Source organism: Mus pahari, chromosome 15, assembly GCF_900095145.1.
Source record: "Mus pahari chromosome 15, PAHARI_EIJ_v1.1, whole genome shotgun sequence".
Lineage (NCBI taxonomy): Eukaryota > Metazoa > Chordata > Mammalia > Rodentia > Muridae > Mus > Mus pahari.
Window position 1 is genome coordinate 19019442 of NC_034604.1, and position 8005 is coordinate 19027446.

At 40.7% G+C, this 8005-nt stretch overlaps 1 protein-coding gene across 13 annotated transcripts in view; it reads left to right on the forward strand.

The window, feature by feature from the left end:
* Positions 1–8005, forward strand: part of Dtna (dystrobrevin alpha) — a 389557-nt gene that overhangs the window by 96137 nt on the left and 285415 nt on the right. For 3 of the 13 annotated variants that reach the window (XM_029547197.1, XM_029547195.1, XM_029547201.1), the window contains exon 1: positions 6542–6820. The exons of 3 other annotated variants lie outside the window; for them this stretch is intronic. The gene's annotated coding sequence lies outside the window, so the exon portion shown is untranslated. Of the gene's footprint in view, positions 1–6540; positions 6821–8005 lie in introns of those variants that run through there. 7 more of the 13 variants (XM_029547191.1, XM_021214768.2, XM_029547203.1 and 4 more) reach the window with 5 other exon arrangements.

Genomic DNA, 8005 nt, shown 5'->3' on the forward strand with positions numbered 1-8005 from the left:
GAACTCACTTTGTAGACCAGGCTGGCCTCGAACTCAGAAATCTGCCTGCCTCTGCCTCCCGAGTGCTGGGATTAAAGGCGTGCACCACCACGCCCAGCATCTACTACTGACATGTTTTAATGAGAAGGAAATGGATTGATTTAGCGATCAATGTGGACACACGGATACCTGTATAGGAAATGTACCAAGAAGCAGCCCAAGGCTCCATAGCGTATCCTAGGAAGGCACAGTGACTAGAAGCAAGAGGATAACTGAATCTAGGGGAGGCTTTGAGGGTTCTAAACAAGAGAGGTGAAAAAATTAGAAGGAACAAGTGGATGCCCACTACCTTTTTCTGTATGAAACACATTGGGAGTTTTTGTCTAGATTAACTCAAACAGAGAGTCCCAGACCCAACAATTGTAGGAAGATCAGCAGCAGGTAGATGTGAGATGTCTCCTGGACTCTGGGCAGCCAGGTGGGAGTCTGAACCCTGAATAGGTCCCGAATGCCCACCTGCTTCAGAACATCTCATTCAGATCACGTCCGAAGGTTGCAGCACTCAGGTTTACTTCCAGAGCATCCTGACACAAACATGTGGAGGACACTTGTGTGGAGCACCTGACTGTCTAACAGAAGAGAAATTCAGTGTCTCGTGAGGACACTGTAGTGAAACAGCTCAGCATCATCTAACCATCCTATGACGTCATCCTGCCCACCCTTGTGTAGCATCGTCTAATCATTCTATGATGTCATCCTACTTACTGTAGTGTGTGGGCTAAGCAGAAACTTGGAAACATCATTTTTTGTAGTAAATGAACTACAAAAACGTCAAATAAACAGATTTTATAGTAAACACACACAAAAAAGCCTAAAATATGTTGCTACAGATATTAGGAAAAAATGTGCCCATGATACTAAACACAGTATAGTGGAAACAATTAGAGACAAAATTCTTGGAAATTAAAACTATGTCCAGATAAATAATATATTCAACAGAAGAGAGAAGAGAAAGGGAACATGAATAAAAGAGAAGTTACTAGGAAATGGGGACAAGAGTTGCAATATTAACTCAGAGCTTTTGGTTTCAGAACAAGGGAACAGAGGATATGAGTTGTAATTTACTCTAAAAGTAAATCAAAGTTCCCAGAACTGGAATAATGAGCAAAAGTTCCTTGAGTCTCCAACACTCTAAGTGGGGGAATGAAAATGAGTGTCACACCAAGGCATGCCATGAGCTTTTTCTTGTTGCAGAGAGGAGAGATGACAGAATGGGTTGGGGATGAGAAGCCAATAAAAGTAATCAAGTTAGTGAAAAAAATCCCTGAAATGACTGAGATGGAAGTTGTTTAAACATTTTAAAACATAGTTAATATGCAGTGTTTGCAAGGCACAAATTATCATCTCAATCGTGTACACGATATAAAATATATAATTTAGGTCTCATGCGATCACCCATGTGTCATTTCTTCACATTGGAAACATCTCCAATCCTAGATACTAGTTCTTTGAAATGTTCCATTAATTGTTGTCAACCGAAGCTATCCTCCTGTATTTCAAAATTATGCAATCTGTAAAGTAAACTAATAACGTGGAGGAAAGATTTGAAAATAATTGCGAGCATTCAAGCTCTCTACGAGCTGGCCTTACCTGTGAGCATCTGCTGAAGAAGCTGGGCCTCCTCACTGTTAACCCCTGTGAACCAAAGTTCCTCAGCCAAGCAAGCAGCAAGTTTGAAGCATGCTCACAGCATCTACTCCGCTGGCTAAACCTGCTTCCAAATGAGCAGCTGGATGTGGTGACAACACATCTGGTCTGCTTACCAACTGTCTTTTTAGTTGGTCACAGGAAACAGACTTGTCCTATCTCTACCCTGGATGTCTTTAAACGCTCAGATTGGAACCAGTTATTCAGTTGGGGTATAAACGAGGACTGGATACTTGACTATGAAAATGTGTGCAGGTTTAGAAAGATGACATTACATATTTTAATGCTCACACCTAAAGCAAAAAATTTACCATTGGGTTATAAGAAGCACTGGATATGGTAAGTGTTGGTAGAGTTTCAATATATGCATGGCATATCAAAAGTGTCTTTCTATGGCCAGGGTTTCAATTAGCGATGGACATGGAGGCCATGCTCCAGCTAGGGTTTTAATTTGAACCAGCAAAGAAAAAATGCAACTCTAGTCAGTGGACAAATTCAATCGTAACAACCCAGTTAAATGATGCATATTGTGAAGATTTTTTTTTCTTTTTATTTATGAGTATGCATATATGTGCATGTAACTGCAGTGCCCAAAGAGACCAGAAGAGGGCGTAGAGTCCCCTGGAGCTGGAGTTACAGATGGTTATGAGCTGTGCATAATGAGTGTTGGAGACAGAACTCAGATCCTCTGCAAAAAGAAAAGAAAAAAAAAAATCCTGTATATATTCTTAACCACTGAGCCACCTCTCCAGCCTCTAGAAAATACATGAGTCCATTTGTACATAGAGCCTTTTCATGACTGGTGTTATTTTCACATGACAGGCACCTGGAAAGGAATCAATATCACCCAATTTTGTCTGATAATGTCTGTATAATACACTGATGTTTTCATTTTTGTTGTATAGCTTAGTGTGTAATATGATGTTCTTGATATTAGTAGAGACACAGTTACCAAAGTTGTACAAGTGAGTACACTGTCATCTCATGCAGTTTATGTTATTTCTTGGTAAATTACCAGTTTATAGAGCAATATTATGATCTACAAGTCTTATGCCCTATGCTAGATCTTTAAACTTACTCATAGTACATTACACATGCCTTCCTACTCTCTATCTACCCCTGTGACTACCATTTTGTGTCCTATGGTTTATGTTTGATGTTCATTTGTTTTCTTAGATTTCTTATTTTGGTAAGAATTTACGGTTTTTCTAGTTGGCTCATTTTCCTTGCCAAAAGTCTACTAGATTCTTGGTGCCACATGTAAGGTTCTTCCCTCTTGGTTGTATGATCTCACATGCAAGTGTATAAGCTAAAACGTCTTCGTTTAATCCTCTGCTGATTCGCACTTCAGTTGTTCTCCACATCTTAGTTTATTGGGAGTCAGCGCCAATGATGGGCATGTAGGTACCTTTGTAAGTTCATGATTCTATTTCTTTTCGGTGTCTACTCACAGAGATGCTGAAAGGCATGGCGGCATTTGTCTGGTCTTTAAAAAGCATACACATGCATGCCAATAATCTGAATGCCTTCTGACGTGGGCTCTTCTTTTCTAATGTTGGTTATGTATAGTTTTCCTATTGTCTTGGATAGTGTCTACTTCAATTACTTTTCTAATAGCACCTTCACAATTATTTTCTTTCCTTTCGGGAGAAAACTTCTATTCTTGCATTATTACTATCAGTCTTTAAAAATGGTAAAATGTTATGAGGTACATAATAAAATATAGCATTTTGTATCAACTTATAGCTTCAATTTTTTTCAAAAATCAGAATGTGTGACTCTAGTAAATAAATGTAAATTTATGTTAGCACAATAAATAAATAAGATACAAAAAATAATTAACCCAACTGAAGTCAGATGTGGCAGCACTTGTGAGAGAGAAGCAGGAAGATGTCAGTATATTTGATGCCAGCCTGGTCTACATAGCAAGTTCCAGGCTAGCCTGTCCCCAAAAGAAGAAATCAACTGTAAAGTTATCACTTCTAAATCTGGCCTGCATTCACCTCCTAAGGGAGCAGGGAAAGCAAGTATTGGCCATGTCCATTTGCTTTTGAGTAACCCAGACGTAAATATATACAGACACATCACAGGTCAGTGAAGACCTAAGCCTAAGCCATCATCCTCCACTACGAGGGAACGATGAGTGCTACTTTCCCTCAAAACTAGACTGGTACATTCTATTCCGGAGTATAGAAGAAAGATTAACTGCTTGTTCACGATAAGTCAGGGGTAGCTGATTTGCCAGTTGTGTGCCCAGTGTTCTTTGGAAGCAAGCCCTGGAAGCTATTTTTCTGATCAATTCCAAGTCTCATGTTAGCTCTTACAAAAGAGCAAGACAACATTTACTCATGATAAAGACCCAGTTCCAGCCATTATAAATCTTATCAATTGCCTTGTGAAGGTTAGTAAAGAAAAGAAAATCATTTCATTCTATTCACTTAACCTTGGGGCTGAACTAAGACTCTGAGGACCGTGTCTGGGACTTCTAGAATATGTGGATATCAAACCACAAGTCTGGATAAAGTTGGGAATTTTAATTCATTCTTTTTTATTATAATCCATCCAATAAAGAACACTATTCTCTGAATAATACCCAGTAACAATTCAATTAGAAACTACATTGATTTTTCTCTCAGTTGGTCTTATAAGCTACAAGACCAGCACAAGGAACCTTAATAAATATGTCTGGTTTATATTTGGAGTAATTCACATGCACACATGTATAATGACTGGAATCATTATACAAGGTGCTACACAATACACGATACAATACAAACTTCATACAATATCAGTTCTTTGATTAAAAACAGGGATGTTTTTCCTAGAATCATTTAGAACAATATAGGAGGTTAAGCGATGCTCAGACATTAAGAGCACTCACTGCTCCTACAGTGGATCCAGATTCAGTTCCCAGCACTCATATGAAAGACTATAACCATCCATAATTCAAGTTACAGGGCATCCAATAACTTCTTGCCTCCAAAGGCATCAGATAAGCACAGGGTACACCCACAGACATGTGCAAAAACTCATACACAAAAAAGTAAAATAGGTTTTTTAAAATGTTTTTAGAAAAAAAATACAAGTAAATTTGACTACAAAGAGGACCAATAAATACCCATTTCCCCACAGGCTAACTTTACAGTTGCTGCACAGGGTGTGTTTTGGATTAACAGGCATCTGCTCAGCAACCGTCACACAGTAGTGTGAATCTAAAGACAGCAGAGATGAGCATTGTGCTGCCCATGAGCCAGGGCTGGCTGCAAACCCTAGACCCTCCCCTTAACTCCTGCTGCTTTGTGTAAAAGAAACAGAGATGCTGTTCTCTGTGCCAGGGAGTTATTTCCCTCTATTCTATGTAAACCAGTTTGTGAATTTCATAAATGTGAGCACACCATGGACTCTCAAGGAATGTACCTTGAAGCTGAACCCTACTGTGTGGTAGTGTATCTTTCCAACTAAGGAACCAGGATGGAAAATTATAGACGTTCCTGTTTTGCCAGTACTTTCCCTAATTAAACTTAAGGCTAAAGAATAAAATATGTTTCTTTCTCCTTTTGCTCCCTTGGAAAGTTTTTGTTTAGGCATCTAGGAATGGAGTTAGGTGAAGGAGCAAGTAGTTTGTGGCCACCAACATATATAGGCATCAAAATACAAGTGAAATAAATTTATACTGTAGTAATCAATGGAGTGGGTCTTATCTTGTGATCCCTTAAAGTAATGATGTTCTAGCTGTGGAAAAAGACAAAAACAACAACAAGAAAAAGACTTAAAGCCAGTGAACTTAGTTGTCTGAATTAGAAAGTTGTCACCTATGATTGAGCATTTGCCATTGACTATGTTCTGAGATATCTCTGTGAGACCCAAGGAGCAGCTGCAGCCATGCCACCACTGTGATCCCAGCCAGCTGACAGTTGCTGAGACCTGGCAATGTTTCATCCTGTGACTCAGGCAGCCACCAAAGTTGTAATATCTTCACCAGGCATTCGAAGAGGCTGCATGGTCCATCAAGTTGCATGTAGTACATACACTACTCTGGACAAAAGGAAGCATATTTTCAGTAACAGATAATATTTGGAACCCAGTCTTTGTTCCCTAGCTCTTCTCTCTACCCAGTGGGCTGCTGAGTCCTTTTGTCTGGTTGGGTTTTCTTTTGTTTATTTGTTTTTGTTGTTGTTGATGATGATGGTGGTGATCAACTTGACACATGATAGAGTCATGGAAAAAGAAATGTCAACTGAGGAATTTTCACCATCAGATTGTCCTGTTGTCCTTAGCACACTGTGAAGTGGCAATTGTGGCTCTTTTCATTTTCTAATGATTCCCCAAACAAAGTTTATACCATATTCAATAATAGTTCTGCTATCTTGCTCTTTCTCTGTAGCCCTAGTTATTCTGGGTAAAATGATAAGCAGGTAGAAAAAAAACATACGCGTGAACTTCAACCAAAATATCTTTAATGTTTGAACATAGTCTTTGGAGTTTCCTTAAACTGAAATAAAAATCCAGGAAAGTTCCTTGTTTGTGCTGTATTTCCCCGGGAAGCCATTTGCCAAGCTCTGGCTGCCTGGCTCTCTGCCTCCAGGAATGCCAATCAGAGGACATTCTCTTTCAGGCAGCCAAGTTTGGAAGTCAGTTGGTTTCTGGCCGTGAGGTGGGGGTGGGGTGGAGGCAGGGGAAGCCAGCGAGTCCTCAGCTGATCTTCAGCTTGCAAAGGTTTCTGTAATAGCCTTCAATGAACGCAGTTCCTTTTACACACGAGGGTACAGGTATAGGACAGCTGAGCACCAGCTTTAGAAGAAGTGGGCGGAAGCTCCCTGGGAGGGAGGGGCCGAGGGAGACCTTTGAAAGCCTGCCATTGGTGAGTTTACCAAAGGCATCTGCCAGTGGGACTTCAGTGGAATGTGAAACCAAATCGTTTTCAAGTTAAAGATAGACACAGTGGACGCCAGAAACTGGAAGCCGGGTGTTTAAACTCCTGTCTCTCCCTAGAATTTCAGGATTGGTTATGATCTCAGGGGTAATTAGCTGTTTGGCTAAATCTGTTCTCCCACGGACGTGCTAGCAATCTCCGTGTGCTCTAGATGAACTGGCACTGAAAAGGTTGAAGAGGGGATGCTGTACCTGACCCAGGGTAAGTGAGAACACCAGTACTTGGAGGTGCAGCTCTGGGAAGGTGGATGTTGACTTTCGCTTTGTAGTTGGCATGAATGAAAGATCGGGAGATTTCCTTGTGTCTTTCTCGAAGTAGGTGGCCTTGGGCATTCTGAGTGGCAGAAAGAAACCCAGTACTTGCGTGAGGCTGTTTTCAAGTTTGCATTTCAGAGTTTGTAACTTGAATGAAGCTTGTAGACTTGTTCTTTGCCTTTAACCCTCAAGCACCTAAGGCTTATGGAGTTAGGAATTATGGGGGAGAATATTCTGTAAAATGGAGCACAGCTTCCCTGGGATGGCACTGTGTTCAAAATAGATGATGAAGATAAGATGTTTTAAAGAAAAAAAAAGAGAGAGAAAGAGAGCTCTTTTCTTGTGGTGCTCTAAGACCATTAGAACGCATCACCCCATCTTTGAAAAGGTGGCAGAGAAAACACAGGCAGCCTCTATCAGAGAAGACAATGCATTGATAGCAGTTGTTTGGGGGCATTACCTCATTAATTCTAAACAATACCTCTCCAAAAAAGCTGGTAACTGCTGCGTGAATGGGGGCGTTCTGATTATAAAGAACTCCAGAGAAGAGCAGGGAGGAAAAGTTGTTAAATTTACAATCACCGCTCTGTGTTTTGGCTATGTAAATGCTCCATCACAAGGAGAAGGGCAAATTTCAGTTCCTCGTGTTTTGCCCATGTATAGGTCTTGCTTCTTGTTTGGTCAAGCGACCTCTCACTCTCCTCTTAGCAACAGCTTTTCCAAACTCACTCAGCATTCCTTCTGAATAAATATTGTCCATAATAGTCACAGAGTGCATGGTGAGAATTGGATATTCTCCTTTATATGGGGAAAATAAGCGGGCTGACGCTCCCCTGACAGAATGTGGGGCTGAACAGTCGTTCGGTGTAACTAGCCTGGGTTTGCTCTGCCAAATAGACCAGACTGAAATAGATGCAAGCAGTGAAAGGTTTAATATGGCTCCATCACACAACTTTGATAATAAAAAGTGACGTAGTATGTCAGTATGTCACTCTTCTAAGCCCAAACGGTAGGCATTGTAAGGACAGAGTTGAACTTAGGACTGCTGCGCAGCATAGCAAGTGTCCCGCGCTACCTTCCCGCCAGCAAGAAATGACGCGGCACACAAACAGGATCCTTCTACAGCAACGCT